Raw genomic sequence first — 16,981 nt, 5'->3', positions numbered from 1 at the left:
CACTCTTTTTACTGAGCTACTTCATCCATCCATATTTAAAGATATTATCAGTTAGGTTTATGTTTGCCTACATTTGTCTTTAATAGTGGGATTTTTTTTTTTCCAAATTAGGATTCTTCCTTTTCCCTACATTATGTCTCCTTGGTTATTTTAGCTTAACCTCTTTTAAAGCAACCCTATTACCACTGGCTTGTTTCCCCTCATATTCAACACTACCCTCCTTTCCCCATCTGTTACCCCTTTCCCTAGTTTTGGAGATTTGCTGATCCTTTTTCTTGCTTGATCTTATCTCTAATAACATATAATAACTTGCTCTTATCTCTAATAACTTAATAACTATTAAGAGTTAACTTTTCCCCTTTTCCCCCATCAGTTTAGTACTAAAATAAAAACAATCCTCCTCTCCTCCCCTTCCACTTGCTTTCCTAGGTTTTTTTAAAAAATTTTTCTTTTTTTCTTAAAAAAAAAAAACTTTTCCTATCATTCTCTTCATTATTTAGCTTCCCTTTCTATGCTAGATTTTTATTCTTTCATTCATGACCCTTATATTTATTTAGTCCTTCTTTAGTTTATACTATTCATGAAATTAAAACTTCTAAAGTACTTATTTGCGGTTCTTTTTTTCTATATCATTTCTATGTTGTTGTCTTGAAGGTCTTGCCCCCTGAGTCCCTAATTTTCTGTCGTTTCTCACTCTTAGAAATTACAATTTCTGCTGGTGATAGAAAGTATATTGCCCCATGACAGGAATTGTCCTATGTTCTTGATTGTGCAGTTCATTACTGACCTTTGTCCTCCTACTGGTCATTTTCCCCCATTATCCCCAAAATTTCCTTCACGGGTCCTCCTTCCTACTCCTCTAGAGCTTTGATTCTCCTTCTTCTAAGACAGGATGAGTGGTCTCTCTAAGCAGCAAATCTCTGCAGATTATGCCCATTGTAAAGTCCTGATTTCTCTTTATAGAGCATCTCTTCTCACATGGAGCATTCATCAGTGGTACATCCTTCTACCACTGGAAAAAGATTTGCTACTTTTTCAATCGTTCCCCCTTTGCCTCCTCATCCACTCCCCTATAAACTCTTCTTCCTGACAGACTACAGGAGATATTTTTCCTTGCTGTTACCCTTCACTTTAATTAGGGTGCATTACATATTTCTCTCTATCTTCTTCCTCCCTTTTCCAATTTTATGCACCTTCTCATTCTGTAATTTAGTCCTGCAAAAAAATACTGATTCACCTGTAGGCAGTGTTATAAGGTTTAGTCCATATTGTCTCAGAACTGTTTCTCCACCATTATTTCTGTTTGACCATCTGCTTTCACCCATCTCCTTGCATTCATTAAGAAATAATGTAATAGTCTCTGTTAAAGTATTACATTGTCTTTGGTTGCTGTATTTGCTTACTCTTCTTATATTTCTGTTGTCTAGGATGTTTGGGAAGCAAATGCTTTCTTCAAATCTGGTTAACTTTCTAGTTAAATATTTTTTATTGAACACACACTTTTTTTCGTTAATGTGTAGGGCCCAGATTTGCAGGCTAGGTCACCTTGGGTTGCACTTTGAGCTTCTTTGCTCTTTGGATCATATTATTCTATATCCTCATGTAGTTTCTGATGGGTGCAGGATAATCTTGTGTTATTTGAATTTACTTTCCTTTATATTTGAAAGTGTTTCTCCTGATCAATTGCAGAATTCACCGTTTATCAGCAGAATTGTTCCATTTAACCACTATGTCTTGAAGTCTGCAGTATAGATTTGTTTGTTGTTTCTAGGGGCAATCTGTAGATTCTTTGAATTGGTTATTTGTTTTCCATGTTTAGAAGTTGTGGACAGTTTCTTGCACTGGTTTTTGCATTATGGCATTCAGGGTTTTTTGGCTTGATATGTTCCTCTGAGAGCCTTATAATCTTTAAGTTGTCTATATACATTTTTTCTTTGAGACCAATGTTTCATTGAATGGAGATTATGCTTCCTTTTAATGTCACTGCTTTTTGCTTCTCTTCTTTCAGAATGTGCTTTACTTCTAAGTATTTGTATTCCCAATCATTTATTCTCTCTTTTGTTACTGAGGTGAAACTTAGCACCATGGATTTAAGTTTTCCTCTTCTGCCAATTATTTCTGCTGTGCAGGTCATAAATTCCGCTTTCACAATTCTTATTTCCTTTTTAAACCACTCAGGAACATCCTGTTGGGATGTCATGGTCTCTTCAAAACCCACAGCCTCATAAGGTATTGATTCAATTTCCTCTATCTTATAACATTTATTCATAAATGACTGAATACTTTACCTGGTCTGGAAGCCATATTCTGTTCTATTATTAATATTTTCCATGTTGATTCATTTGTTCAAGGTCTTAAATAGTCTTCCTCCTGAGAACTTTAGTAATTCTGGATATCTTTTCCTTTTTTCCCTAGCTGTTGCTCATTTCCTAACTCAGTTACCTCAGATGGTGGTTTCACTGAGGGCTAGATCTCAAAGCCATCTCAGCCTCTTCTCAGGCTGGGAAATTCACCCAGCCTGTACCTCTGCCCCAAGTGCCTTGTGTGGGGCATAGATCTGGCCCTAGCTAGATGATGGCTTCTTACCTGCAGGCAAAGTGGAATGCCCCCTCTCCCCCACACACATTCTGCCAGAACCCTCTCTATATCTCTGTTTCTCAGTTCTCTACCTGATCTTTACTGTGGCAGAGTACTGCCAAACCACTGTTGCAGCCTTATCAGACTTCTACATTTGAGTCTCTGAAGCAATGGGGTAAGGTAAGGGAGGGAGGACAGGTATAGAGCTGAGTTCTGCTGCAAGCTTGGAGTGACAGTGGAGAAGGGGATGCTCAGTGAAAACATTAGGGTTTTTAGGGATTAATAACTTTATTGTTAGATCATCAGGTTTTTACCTCATTTGGGTTCTTAGTGTCCAAGAGAGATGAAATTGCTTTATCTCTGGCATATAATTCCTATTTTAGAGAGGGATGAAAGGTCATGAGGATCAATGAAAGTATCTAGTCTTCTATCTTATTGGTCATGTGACTGAACCTGAATGACTTTTAAGCCTCCCCAGAAACCTGGTTCTCTTCCACTTTAATTAATTTTTTGCCTACCTTATAAGGATTGTATGAGGTCCCATTTCAGCTAATTTTTAAATTGTAAATAAATTTATAACTGTGGGACAACATATTTTAAGATATTACAAGGAAGTAAGCAAATTTGGCTCCCTATTCCTCAATCCTCAAAGTATTTCCTCAGACCCATAAAAAGATTTATGGAGAATACTATCAAGCACTTGAAGGACTAAAAGTAGAAAATTATGATGACTATAGGTTTGTACACCTTACTTTACACAATATGTTCTTGAGCAGGATAGTACAAGGGAAAAAGCACTGACTGCTGTAGGAGGATGGGGTGTTCAAGAGGGCAGCAAGTTTCAAATGCTTCCACTGATACTTACTAACTTCACGTTACTTAGATTCCTTGGGCCTCAGTTTCTTCCTCTGTAAAATAAAGAGGTTGGATTACATGACTTCAGAGGTCCCTTCTAGCTAAAATTCCTTTCAAAACCTATGATTACATAAAACTTTTACAGATGGAATATTTTAAAAGTACTAAATGAACTTGCCACTTAAAGCAGGGGTTCTTAAACTGGGGTCCAAGAACTTGTTTTTTAAAAAGTATTTTCATAACTGTATTTCAATATGATTGGTTTCTTTATATCATATATATTGTATTCTATTCATCTAAAGACATTTAAAGAAGGGGTCACTTGGCTTCATTAGATTGCTGTAGAGATTCATGACACAAAAAAGGTTAAGAACTCTTGATTTAAAGGGATCCTAATGTAAATCCATTAGTAAAGCAAAGACTCACTGCAACTATAAATTTTTTTTTTTAAACATATCTGAAGTAGGGCATACCTGTAAACCTGTGGTATAATATAGGCCTTTATTTCACAAATACATTGAGGGTAAGAATCAATCCTCTGAAATAGAATTATAACCATATACCATAAAATTATATCCTATGTTAGTTTGGTGCCCAACAACAGAAGCATTAAAATGTATTTCACTATAATAGTGGTAGGTAAATTTGATATACTAGTAATCTGAACTTATAAATGCAAAAAAATTAATGCTATTATTTATATTAAAAAGAATTCCTTACTTTAAAAAAAATCTACTCCCTTTCATCTTACTGCTAAATACTTCCTGAGCTTCCTCCATTTCCTCATCTCCAATTCATCTAAATATTATAGTAAAACTGTTCTCTTCATATTGAAATACGCAATGGCTTTTTCTTTATGTTATTCTTTTCTGATTTCTCTCCTTTTTTGGTTTTCATGACATTACTCTCCTAATTATCTTTCTACTACCCTTACCACTTCTTCAATTACTCTCTGTAATTCCTCTTCTTCCTCTAACTCCTAAAATGTGACCCTATCCTAAGGTTCAGTCCTCAAATATCTTTTCATCTCTTTCTATATTTTGCCATCATGCATTCTCCAATTCCAACTTTCACCTCTGGAAATATATCTCAAATCTGTAAGACTAATATCCTGATCTTTCTTCCTAACTTCTAATTCCACAGTGAGAATTACCTGCTAGATAATTGTTCACTTGTATGTACCACTATCCCTTAAACTTGTGATGCTGAAAATTAAACTCATCATCCTTACTCCCTCCCCTCCAAAAAACCCCCACCAAAACCTTCCCCTTCTGACATAATTTTTGTGAATGAAACCAATGTAACTAGTCATCTAGGCTTAAAGCCTGAGAACTATCTTTGACTCCTCCCTCTCCTCACCTCTACTTGATCAGTTTCCAAAAGTCAAATTCAGAGTTACTAACATTTCTTGAATTTGTTCTTTTCATTCCCTCTGCCACCACCCTGAGAGCCATAATAAACCCCAGACTATTTAATAGTTTTTTAACTAGTCTCCCTGATTGCAACATATTCTTTATGTTACCATAAATAAAAGATTATTTTCAACATCATTTCCCTAAAACCTTCAAGGATGAATCAAAAAGCCTCTCTTCTCTTTTCCCTTTATTTCCCAAACTCTTTGGTCTCACATTCAAAAGCCTCCACAAATTGGTTCCAAGTTATTTTCGCAATTTTATTTTTCATTTTGCTTTTGTAAGAACTTCCCACACCAACAGACTACTACTCACTTATTGTTCCCCAACAAAAAGTCTGGTATATTCCTGCTTCTTTGCTTCTGCCATTCCCTGTCTCCACTCCTCCCTCCACCCCTCCTCTCTGAAGGCGATATATCCTACAAGGCCCCTCTCAAGTCCCATTTTTTCTAAGAGGTCTTCTACAACCATCCTCACCCACTGATCTTTCCCTTCAGAACCACGAACTTATTGTCTGTGCCACTCACTTGGCAATTATCAAAAACTAACATATTATTAATTTTCATGTGTATATGTCTTGTCTTCCCCACTGGACTACAAGTTCCTTAATGGTAGGGATCATATCTTATATCCTTTTAATTCCCAAAAACATAACAGAGTGCAGTGCATGTAGTAGGCACTTGATAAAAACCTACTATCTAATTTAGTTCAGAGGTCTTTTAAATATTGAGCTTGCTCAGTACATTTAAAATTTGATTTACAAGTATTTTGTTAATATACAATTTTAAAAAAACATCTATTTTACATATAATGAGAAACTTATAATATTACTAATAATATGAAAGGTAGATCATCATAGTGAATGAATAGTTAGCTATTCTTAAGCATTTTTCAATGTCAATATCTACCTCACTCCCTTAACACTTTTGTGCTACAGTCATGAAATCATGATAGATACAAAGCCAAATGGGACCTTGGAGGTCATGCAGTCCAGTTCCTCATCTTAAAAGTGAGTAAACTGGGGACCAGAGAGGTTGATCTACCCCCAGGTTACACAGGTGGCAATGGCAGAGTTGGGGATGAAACCCAGGACCACTGGTTTCAAATGCAATTGTCTTTCAATTTTGCTTGAGTTGAGACTTTTTTCTCCAACATGGACAGCTGGGAATTTAACTTATTTAAGAAAAGTCCAATCACCTAGCACTTACTATATGCTAAAATGATTTGCTGAATGATGGCTTCCTTGTGAAATATAAGTGAATTGTTAATCTACTGCTTCCAATAAGCATGATCTTCTTGTAAGCACCAGTACAATAAAATTAGCATTTTGCACATGCTTGTTGATGATGATAATGGAGTTCCTATGTGAAGTCAAATAACCCCCCAAAAAGCCTTTCATTGCTTTTTCCCCTCTCTGCAGAAAATAGTTTTGCTTTGCTCTGGGAAGGGTATGTTCCCCAAAAGCCCCTCCAGAAGTCTGCCATCAAAAGGGTACCTGGCTAGAAAATAGCACTGAGTCACAAGAACAAAATTCTCTGCCAGACTATTGACCTCTTTCACCTCTGGAGGTAGAGAAAAAAATGAAAATTTCTGCTCAAAAGGGCCCAGATTTCAAACTTATATATGACTGCCAAAGATTTTAAAATTTGTATCTGCTGCTACTATAATGTACATTTAATTAGCTTAATTTTATTAAGGTAGGTGTCATTTTGAGATCACCATCCAACTTTGAAAAATGTTTGAAAAGCAATTAGGAGAACCTAAATTTTGGTGTTGGGGGGATGATTTTAATTTCTGGAAAGATGTTTCACTTCATTAGTTCAAAATTTGTCATGCTTTTTTAATGATGGCAATGACGACGATGAGGATGATGGCAATTAATATTTATATAGCACTTACTATGTGCCAGGCATTATAGAATTTTACAATTATTATCTCCTTTGATCCTTACAACAACCCTGAGAGATAAGTGCAACAGCATTATCTCCATTTTATAAATGAGGAAACCGAGGCAAACAAAGATGAAATGACTTGCCCAGGGTCACACAGCTAGGGGGTATCTGAGGCCCATTCTACACCCAGGGCTTCCTGACTCATCTGCATTTCCGAGCTCTTCCTTAATAATCCAGGAAGTCTCATTAAAAAATTTCAAAGAGGCAGAGCCCTTTAACAACGGTGTTAGCCTTCTCCCCAGACACAAGTGTAAGAATAAAGATTGTCCTATACTACATCAGGATGGCACACCACTGTAAAAAGGCAACACTAAACAATGCTGATGACTGAATATTTGTTGAGCTTTTGAGGTTCAGTCAGAACAACAGCCTGATTTCATGATAAGTTTCTAGTTCAAGGTTTAATTTGAGGTTGAGACCAATATCACATATTAGCACCTTTTATACTGTAAATATTTATTTTCACTAAATCTGCCAATATGGTCTAATTACTAATGTAAGACACAAAATGTGTGTTGTGTATGTGTGTGTACATATACATATGGATACACATACATATCCAGTTACCTCTGTCAAGTTCATAAGATCTGGTTAGATTTTTGTTTGAATTGCGTTTTCTTATCAGATTGGAGTAAAACACAAACAGCATCTAAAATGGAATGTACTATATATAGCCAGAATAAAAAGAATAACCTGATCTCTACATTTTTCCACATAGGAGATGTTATTCTAATCAAAAGCACAGTTCCACATGGCTAAGTTAATGCCACTTCTAAGTTAATGCCACTTCTAAATAACAGAAATAAATACCACATAGAACCCAATTTGAGGAATGGCAGACATGTATTCAATGAAAACCACAGTAAGTCAAGATTCGCACAGAAATATCTCATGTTCTTCCTTCAGAGAACTAGTAAATTAAAATTATGTCAGTAAAAAATAATGCACTTCAAAAGCAACAGCTAAGAGAGTAACAAGTTGCAATGCCAGGAAAGAGTTAATTTTTGAAAGCTTAATTCCCCACTATGAGGTTAGCCTTTAACTTCACCCAATCTTCCCAAGGCTGTATTACTAGCTCCACCACACAGAGACGCTGGGCCACTCCTGTCAGTTTTATTTAAATATTTGTCCTACAGGAATGAAGGTCTAAAACTTTCCTTAAAGAGACTGTTTTGGAATTGTTTTCTTGTACTGAGAGTTTTCAAAACACAACAAAAACAAGACAGAGAAATAGAGATATTCAGAAAAATCTCCCTCAAGCATTATTTTTGATCAAGTATTTCCTTAGTTCAATGTTATTACTAAACATGTAGTAAGTATTAAGAGAATTCCCACCGTACTTCCTCTCAACCTCTAAAACAGAGGAAACCTCAAGGATGCTTGAAAATACATAGGATTCTAATATGAGACTAATATTGTGATGAAACTAGCATGCAAAAAACCTTAGAAAGCCTATAAGTAAAACAGTGAAATGGCCAAGCAAGCAAAGATAAGTCACAGATACAGACAGTAAAATTCCATAATAATGTGGCTCACTATCATGTAGACATGTCTGTATTTCACATCAAGTCAAAAAAACCACCCAAAGTATTATTACTACACATACTAAGTCTGTACAACAGAATATGCCAAGATCCAGGGCGATCTTGTCTTCCTAATACCAGCAATACAAAGAAGTTCCACTGTAGGGCTCAGCTGTGCTTATTATCTTCCAAAGTGTGGTGAATTTTCAGAATACAACTTGGATACACCAAAATTCTCTGATTTCACATACTATGTACCACAAATTGGTAACATTCAGCACTGTTCCAAACACCAGATCAAGCAGAATATACATGAGAGCTTATGGCCTATATGTAATAATTCATAATTAAGAACAATTTCAATTTCATTCCTTTTTCATGAAGACAATCTACTATTGGCAAAAAAAAAAAAAAAAACACCTCATCACACCATAATCTTATATAACATTTCAGCTGTGTAGAAAGGGAAGAGACCGAAATACAGAAACCACACACTTTTACATATATACACACAGAGCTGTTTTTATAAGGATCCAAAACATACACTACTATCCCCTGCTTGCTCTTTTTCTCCAAAGCTTTCAAACACATGAGAGGTCTTTAAATTTCATTAGGAGTGCACTTCCTTTCAGAACACACCAATGTTACTTTCTAAAAAACAGGCACAATTTTCCTTCCAATTCTGTATTAAACCACACAGAATTAAAAAGAAGGGGGAAGTGAAGAGGGAGAAAGGGTACCTGGACAGGAATGGGGGCAAAACAATACTTTTCTTAAGATGTTATTTCAAAAGTTAGCTCAGAGAATCTATGAATTTTATACTCCAAAACATCAGTTTAACTGCACAGATATGTGTTAAACACTTAACAGAAATATGTGCCAAGAATAAAGGGAACAAGTCCCTGTCTTTAATTTTAGTATTTGGTTTTAGAAACTCCATCAGTAGCAAACTCTGAACAAATATAATCTCATTCCTCAAATGAGAACGAAAACCGTTCAAAGGTCCATCAGGTTGACATCCTAAATACAAATAATTCCAAATCTTGATATTTCAGGTTATACTGAGACTGTTCATTATTACAACCCTGACCAAAATTTTCCACTAAAATAATTTTCAACAGTGAATGAATATGCTTACTTAGTGATAGGAATCATACTGTATTTTTTATATAAAGGGAAACAGAAGAAAAACTGGCATATCTTTTAATAATGACATCTTTTAAAATGCATCAGTTGCCTACTCCCTTCCTTATAGAATCATTCTTTCCTCAAATTCCAACACTGAAACTACCTCAAAAATCCTTTCCCTATCTCCATCAGTGATTATTCTTGTCCTTGAACTTGATTACTGCCTCAAAGCTCAGTCCTTGACCCCCCCACTTTTCTCAAGAATAATTTATTCACTTTCATGGTTTCAACCAACATCTTACACCAAGGGTTCCCAGATTTCCCTTTCAATCCTGACTTCTTATCTTCTCTAGACCCATATATTCAGCTACCTACTAGAATATTCTATCTGAAACTTAATATGTAGAAAAGTTCATATCCTCTCTCAAAACCATTACCTCTTCCATACTTCCCAGTTATTGTCTGGTCCTCCCATGTTCTAAGTTCAAAACTCAGGAGTCATTTTAATGCTTCTGCTTATTGCCCATATTGAGTCACTAACACTTAAGCCTCCTCATTTCTTTCTTAAAAAATGCCTTCCTACCCATGATGAAAGATACCATCCACTTCCAGAGAAAAACTGATGAACTCTGAATGCAAAGTGAAGCATATTTTTTCTTTATTTATTTTTATTATTTTATTTTGTGGAGTTTTTTTTAACAAATGACTAATATGGAAATGTTCTGCATGACTTCACGTGTATAATTGAAATCAAACTCTTTGCCTTTTCAAAGAAGAGGGAGGGACAGAAAGGAGGAAAAGAATTTGGAATTCAAAATTTTTAAAAATAAGTGTGAAAAATCTTTTTATGTGTAATTGGGAAATGTTTAACCAAATAAATAAAAATAATTAAAATTTTTTAAATGCCTTCATAATCCTCCCTTCCTCTTCATTTCTATAACAACTACCCTAATCCAGGCCCTTGATCCCTCTTTCCTACTAGTTGGTCTCCTTGCTTTAAGTCTCTCTCCCATCTAATCCATCTATCCCAATTTATCTTATATTCAGAATAGCTCTTTCTCAAGAACAACCAAGACCAAACAATCAAAATGAATATTGTGAAATTGTAAAGAACAACCTTAGCCCCAAAGAAGAAATATGAGCAAATATCTCTCTTCACACCTCTGTAAAAGGGGTATGGGGTGGGGGTGTATAGGAAGATGAGAGGGGTTGTCCACAGGTATGGAACACCGAATATAATGTTACACATTTTCAATGTATTGAATGGTTTTGCCAATTTTTTTCCTTCTTTCTCTTTTACTTTTTAAAAAAAATTCTCTGGTATAGGAGTAGCTCTCTGAGGTGGAGGGGGAAAATTCTGGAGGTAACCAAGCAATGTAAAAACAAAAATATCAACAAAATCTATTTTTCAAAAAGAATATATTTATCAAAAACCATTTTCATCAAGTCATCCAATGACTCAAAGCTAAAATAGTTCCACATTAGTAAAAAATCTCCAACAATTATTTTTTTCATACCTCTGACAATGTCTACAGTCAACTCTCCATGTGCAAAATTTGCTAATTCCTGTCTCTCTACCTTCATAATACCAACATTCACACTGTCTACATCAACCTAAGTTCATCATCTCCTTCAAAACTTAATTCAGGAAGCTCTCAGAGATGAACATTGATACATTATTATAATTATTCCTTCACTCTTTTTCTCAGTAATGGTATAACTCTTATTATTGGCCTTGTTGTTTTCTAATTGTTCTCACTGTTGCTCTAAAATTCAGTCTGTCTGCCTCTCATAAGGAGACTGTAAGCTTCTTAATGGCAAAGATTTATATCAACTTCTTCCACTGTGTCCCTCCACAACACCTGGAACAATACTCTGTACACAAATAGTCTATAAATGTTTGTTAACCAGTTCAACGCTTTTCACAACCCAACTGTGAGTGGCTCGCAAAAAATGATTACAAATTTGTATTACCCAAAACTTGTTAATATAGGTATTACAGTCAGTCTTACAAGAATTTATATGAAGAGGAACCACAGTGTAGAGGTTACAGCGAGGAACTGGAATTCAGGACATCTGTAATGTCTTCCCAAGACTTGTTGTGTGATCCAAGGCAGATGACTTTATCCCTTTTTGCTTCAGTCTCCCCCATCTGCAAAGCAATTTGGAAAATTCAGATAAAAGATTTGATAAGTATTGGGGGGTGTGTGTGTGTGTGTGTGTGTGTGTGTGTGTGTGTGTGTGTGTGTGTGTGTGTGTGTGTGTGTGTGTAAAATCAACTGAAAGGACTAGGCACTTGAAAAAATCCTGCAAAGGAGAATGGTCGTTTAATACCTCTCCACTATGGTTCATATCTATCCTTTTAATTTAAAGTTACCATTGTGACATAAGTCTGTAGAAGACTGACATCAAACACCATCAAGTATCATACTCTCTTAAGAAGCTCCATTTAAAGGGAAGCAAATTTCTGATACCATCCTCTCTCACACTGTCTTAGAGATGTCACAATGTAAATACCTCAGTCTCTACATAGAGAGAAGGCGCTTTTCCCAAGCTCTTTCACATGGATGATGGAATGTTTGCCACCACCAGGTAATGTTTCTACCAGGAAGCCCTCAGTTTTTCTCTGACTTTACCTTTCAGTTCTAACTGTAACCATGGTGACAGGTAACAAACAATACTAAAAGGAGGTCAACTATGCAAGCAAAGACCAGGGAAGGTTACACAGAAAAGTTAGAAAAAAGTATGCCACAAAGCCCAAGAATTTGTTGATTAGTGTTTCAGTGTCTCACAGGGCAAAACAGTCTCTACTGCCTTCAACTGAATCCTAAAGAAATGGATAATAGGACAGGCAGAGAGAAGGCAAAGGATATAAGGGATTGAAAATATGGCTAAAGGTTAACTCAAATGAGGGAGAAAAGTTAACATGGATAACTGAAATTCACCAAGAACGCCCTGCCCCACCTTCCAGTCACTTCACCCAATTGTTCCAATCTTCGCTCTCTTTAACCTTTTACTGCAACTGGTAACAAGTTCACACCGACCAGTTTCAGTTTCATCTACTTTACTTCTCTCACTGTCCAATTCTATACTTTATGGCAGTGAAAAGAGCTGTGAAACGGCCAAGCAGAAAAGAGAAGAGATCTTAATGATTCCCTTAACAAGACAACTAGGCCCTTGAGACTTGACTATTTTAGTCTCTAATCTACAAGTGGAAAAAAGCATCAGTTCCCCAATTTAAAATAAAACAGAAACAAAAGACTTCCAGTGAATAACCTCTAATTGCTTCAGATCTTCATGTTCATTAAGCATCAACAATGTGCTGCTAAAAGAGAAGTCTTATACGCAGATTCTATTATGGATAGTGGCACAGAACAAGTCAGTGCCAAAAGAGGAATGAGCTCGGATGGCCTGATTCAGACTTCCCATTCTAACCATTACACCACATTCTTTGTGTTTAGACAGAAAAGAAAGCACTTTATATCAGGGGAAAACCCATTTCACAGTGTCAGGATTCCTAACTACCAGCCCTCGTTCCTAGAGGAGACAGGCTGGCTCCCTTCGGAAACCAGCCACCGAGAGTGGCATTCAGTTGTATTTACAGAGCCTTTGCAATATCGGACTAGAGACTGCAACAGCAGGTAAGCCCAGGTGTCGAAGAGGACTTGGCCCCTAGGACCCGTGCTTGTGTAACCCGGAGGCCTCGGCTGCGGCAGCAGGGGCGAACTAACACCTCCAACAACCCAACTTCTCTTCTTCGCTAGCAGAAGCAGCTCACTATCTGGCAGCGAGCAGGTTGAGCCCTGGTCTGACTACGTGGGGTAAAGAGGATCCTTATCCAGCAGGTCCCCGCAGCACAGTGATGCGCATGCGCTCCTAAGACAGCGAAAGACCATATACCCCGCCTAGGTTGCGCTCGCGCATGCGTATTGTTTTCTCCCCTCGCCTCCGGCGACAGCTCACTATTTGGCATGGGGGGGGATGGGGCCAAGGGAGTGAATGGGGGGAAGGGGACGAAGAAGAGGGAGGGCCAAGTGTCCATGAATTCCATGCCAGAGTGAAGGGAAAGGACGGATGGGGGATGAGCCGCCAGATTCACGCCCTCGTCTGAGTGTGGGGTAGAGAAGGAAGGGTGTGTGTGTGTGTGTTGGGGGGGGTTGTGTCCGGTCACCCCTTAGGAAGGCACCCCCCCTCCGACTGGACAGCCCCCTTTCTCTCCTCCCCCCACTCACCTGAGAGCGGCCGCGACAGCTGCTGGTCCCCGTCCCCGTGCGCTCACCTCATACTGTCCGCAACATCCGGGACCTGCCGGGCGGACACACACACAAACACGCAGAGCGCGCACACTCACACACACACACGGACGGACAGATACCGGCCTGGCGTCACGGCGTCATGGCGTCAGCCCAGTGAGCGCGTGCCCGCCCCGCCCCCGCGTGGCACCTCCCACCCTTTCCCTTCCGTCCCCTCTTCTACCCCCGCCCCGCCCTTTGCAACGCCCGCCTCGCGCCGTGCTTAGCGCGCCTGCGCCCCCAGGCCTCTGGCCCGGGCCCTGGGGTCGGAAGGACGAGGCCGGCGGAGCGGCCGAGAGGGAGGGGGAGGCAGAGAGAAAAAGCGAGGGCTGGGGGAGGGGGGAGCGGCCCCCGGGAGGAAGGGGCGTGCGGGGCGGGGGCTGGACGAGAACTCGAGGTGCAAGGTCTGGGCCGGAGCCTAACCCTGAAAACTCCGCCGACGAGCAGGCTCTGGAGCTTTCCTTCTTCAGATAACGCTATCTGAATGGTGTGAGATGTTACAAGAAGAAGGGCCTATTTTAAGCTGCAGTTTTAAATTTGGAAACATTTTCGGTCCAAATTCCTAGCTTTTTTCTTTGCCACCAAAGGAGAATTTGGCGTCGGGGATTGGTCTGAAATAATTTGTCACCACGGAAACAGGGGACCTCCAGCGTTTTCCACGCCTAGCAAGGGGATGGGCACCCTTGGAGGGGAATTTCTGGAGACATGTGCCTGAGGGCTTCTCAGAGACGTGTGGGAAAGGGTCCCCGGACAAGGAAAAATGATGTACTCAGTGGTCATCAGTCTGTAACCCACTCTGACCTCAGCTCCTTGCTCAGAAACTGCTCCATCTGTCGTTAGTGATCAGTCTGTCCACTGCCCTGAAGCTTCTCAGCCTCCTACAGTCACTTGTTAAAACGCCCTGGGAGCACAACAATCCAACCAAGTGTTGAACCAAAACAGAGAGCAGGAGAAACAACAAAGGAAGTGAAAGAATAGCCAGTCTGCCAGCCCGAAAAGCATAGGCTGCTGCCACGTTCCCACCAAATTAACCCAAATCCTAGTTCCATGTATGTATGCCCTAGGCCTTCCTACCCCTAGGGAGCTGCATCCCCTTCTTTCTAATGTTCAGGCCCTTATTAATTATTGCTTGGACTGTTACAATAGCTTGATAGTTTTTTTCATCTTAAAATTTCCCCTTTTCTAATCCACACTCCAACAAATTTGGTTGTAGTTGTCTTTTTCAGTCACGTCCAACTCTTCATGACCCCATTTGGGGTTTTCTTGGTAAAGATGTGGGAGTGGTTTGCCATTTTCTTTTCCAGCTTGTTTTGTAGATTAGGAACTGAGACAAAAGAGAGTAAAGTGACTTGCCCAGGGTCACATGGCTAGGCCAGATTACAACTCAGGAAGATGAGTTTTCCAGGTTCCAGGGCCAGCCTCTGTGCAATGTATCACTTAGTTACCAAACAAAAACCAAAATGATACTCCTAAACAACAGGTCTTTCCAAGTCATTCTTCGGCTCAAGAAATTCTAGTGGCTCGCTCTGCTTTAAAGATTATATACAAAACAGCTTTGTTTGGCATTCAGCACCATTCTCCTTCACATGTTCTTCTATGTTATGGCTAAACTGGCTTTCTTGTTATTACTAACAGATACAGATCATTATCTTTGCTAAAATAAGAATCTATTCCCTCTTTACCTCAGTTCAAGCACCACCTACAGCCTTTCTTGATCAGCTAGTGCTTCTCTCCTTCCTTTGAAATTATCTTGTACTTAATTTGTATCCATTACTTGTTACTTTCCCTGATAAAATTTAAGCTCCTTGAGTTCTATTTTTGTCTTTGTATCTTGAGTACCTAGTCTGGCCCATAGTAGAGGCTTAATAAATACTTGTTGATTAATTTATTAAATATTTGAGAAGGACACAGTTGCTTTCAAGTCCTGGTAGGGTTTTCAGTGCCAGAGGCTAGTATATGTAAGCAGTCTTCTCAGTTACCTCTTCAGTATCTGAAGGAGTCTGGGGCACTGCTCCTAACGTAAGGGCTTGGGTACATCTATAGCACTAGGCTCTCATGCTGATAAGGTGATGGGACCTGGACCCTTAAAAGGAAAAGACCATGTCTTTGAAAGCAACTCAGTCCCTGAATTTTCCCATACATTTCAGCAGCCCAGATCAGTGGCATCTTTGCCCAAGGCAAGTGGCCCACCCTAGCCCACCTAGAACACCTAATTAGATTGCTTGATGGACCTTTCATTGATGCTCTTGGCCCATTCCAGACTACTTAACACTCCTTAATCACATCCAGATCCTTTCAGTGTCGTTCTGATACATAAACAAGAGTTTCACCCTCCTCAAGGCACAGATTCATTAGGAATCTAGCCAGCTTCTATTGGTGTTACAATAAACTGCCCCTTGAATGCAAGATGATTTGAGTGTGTGAATTCATTCCAGGTGGATGCCATCCTGTACCCTGACATTTCAGGGTTCCCAGCAACCCCAAACTACATCAATGACACCAGCGTCTTACCTTGCATACCTAACTCCTTATTCTCCTTTCCTCCCACAAGTTTTCAATCCTGTTCAAGTGGGCATGCTTAAATCTTCTAAATTCACACACAGACTTCCAGAAGGATGTGGTTCTTTAAGTAAATGTGTCTAGGGAACCAGGCGCCCACCCACCTAAAAGAATAATATTTGGATACTTATATTTCCATAACCAGTCATTTTTTTTTTACCAGGAATAATTCAATAAAAAGTGAATGTTTCTGTCATACTCCTGTGGCCTCATTTAGGAAAAAAAAAAACAATTGAGCCAATTAAATTTTCTTTTAAAAGCCACCAAGGGGTGCTCACAAGGACAAGTACCCCCAGCCAAACATTAATAACTTCAGGCACTTTCATCTAGATCTGCACATGCTTATTACAGCACATTTGGGGAGCTCTCCCTCCCCTTAGGAGCATGGCTTTTTAGTACAGAGGAATCAGTCACCCAAAGCCTCTCAGACTAAAGCAGCTGTTTTCTGTTCCACTTTCAGCACGCAGCTGCCTGAATTGGCAGTCTGAGGTTCAGAAGGATCTCTACTAGTCTAGGGACTCATGTGTGCCCTGGTAGTCTTATAGGGAAAAAAATCAGCCTTTCTGCCTCATTCATCTCTGTTTCACTGTCTCTCTGTGTCTCTAACCTACATCCTCAACGCCCCAATCCTCCTCAACTTGTGGCTGAGCAAATGTCTCCCATCCAAAAGAAAAAAAAATTTC

At 39.0% G+C, this 16,981-nt stretch overlaps 1 protein-coding gene across 4 annotated transcripts in view; it reads right to left on the bottom strand.

Moving 5' to 3' along the window:
- The window catches only part of SPOP (speckle type BTB/POZ protein), a 76,888-nt gene extending 63,008 nt beyond the window's left edge, over positions 1 to 13,880 (bottom strand). Inside the window, exons 1-4 of one of the 4 annotated variants that reach the window (XM_072646112.1) lie at positions 13,680 to 13,855; positions 11,460 to 11,599; positions 3,443 to 3,485; positions 2,892 to 2,951 (exon numbers count right to left, since the gene is read on the bottom strand). The gene's annotated coding sequence lies outside the window, so the exon portion shown is untranslated. Of the gene's footprint in view, positions 1 to 2,891; positions 2,952 to 3,442; positions 3,486 to 11,459; positions 11,600 to 11,964; positions 12,051 to 13,679 lie in introns of those variants that run through there. The other 3 variants (XM_072646111.1, XM_072646113.1, XM_072646110.1) reach the window with 3 other exon arrangements.
- Between the last annotated feature and the right edge of the window lie 3,101 nt (positions 13,881 to 16,981).

The sequence above is a fragment of the Notamacropus eugenii genome, chromosome 2 (assembly GCF_028372415.1).
Source record: "Notamacropus eugenii isolate mMacEug1 chromosome 2, mMacEug1.pri_v2, whole genome shotgun sequence".
Lineage (NCBI taxonomy): Eukaryota > Metazoa > Chordata > Mammalia > Diprotodontia > Macropodidae > Notamacropus > Notamacropus eugenii.
The sequence above is the reverse complement of the archived record's forward strand: the minus strand, read 5'-3'. Positions and strand labels throughout refer to the sequence as shown.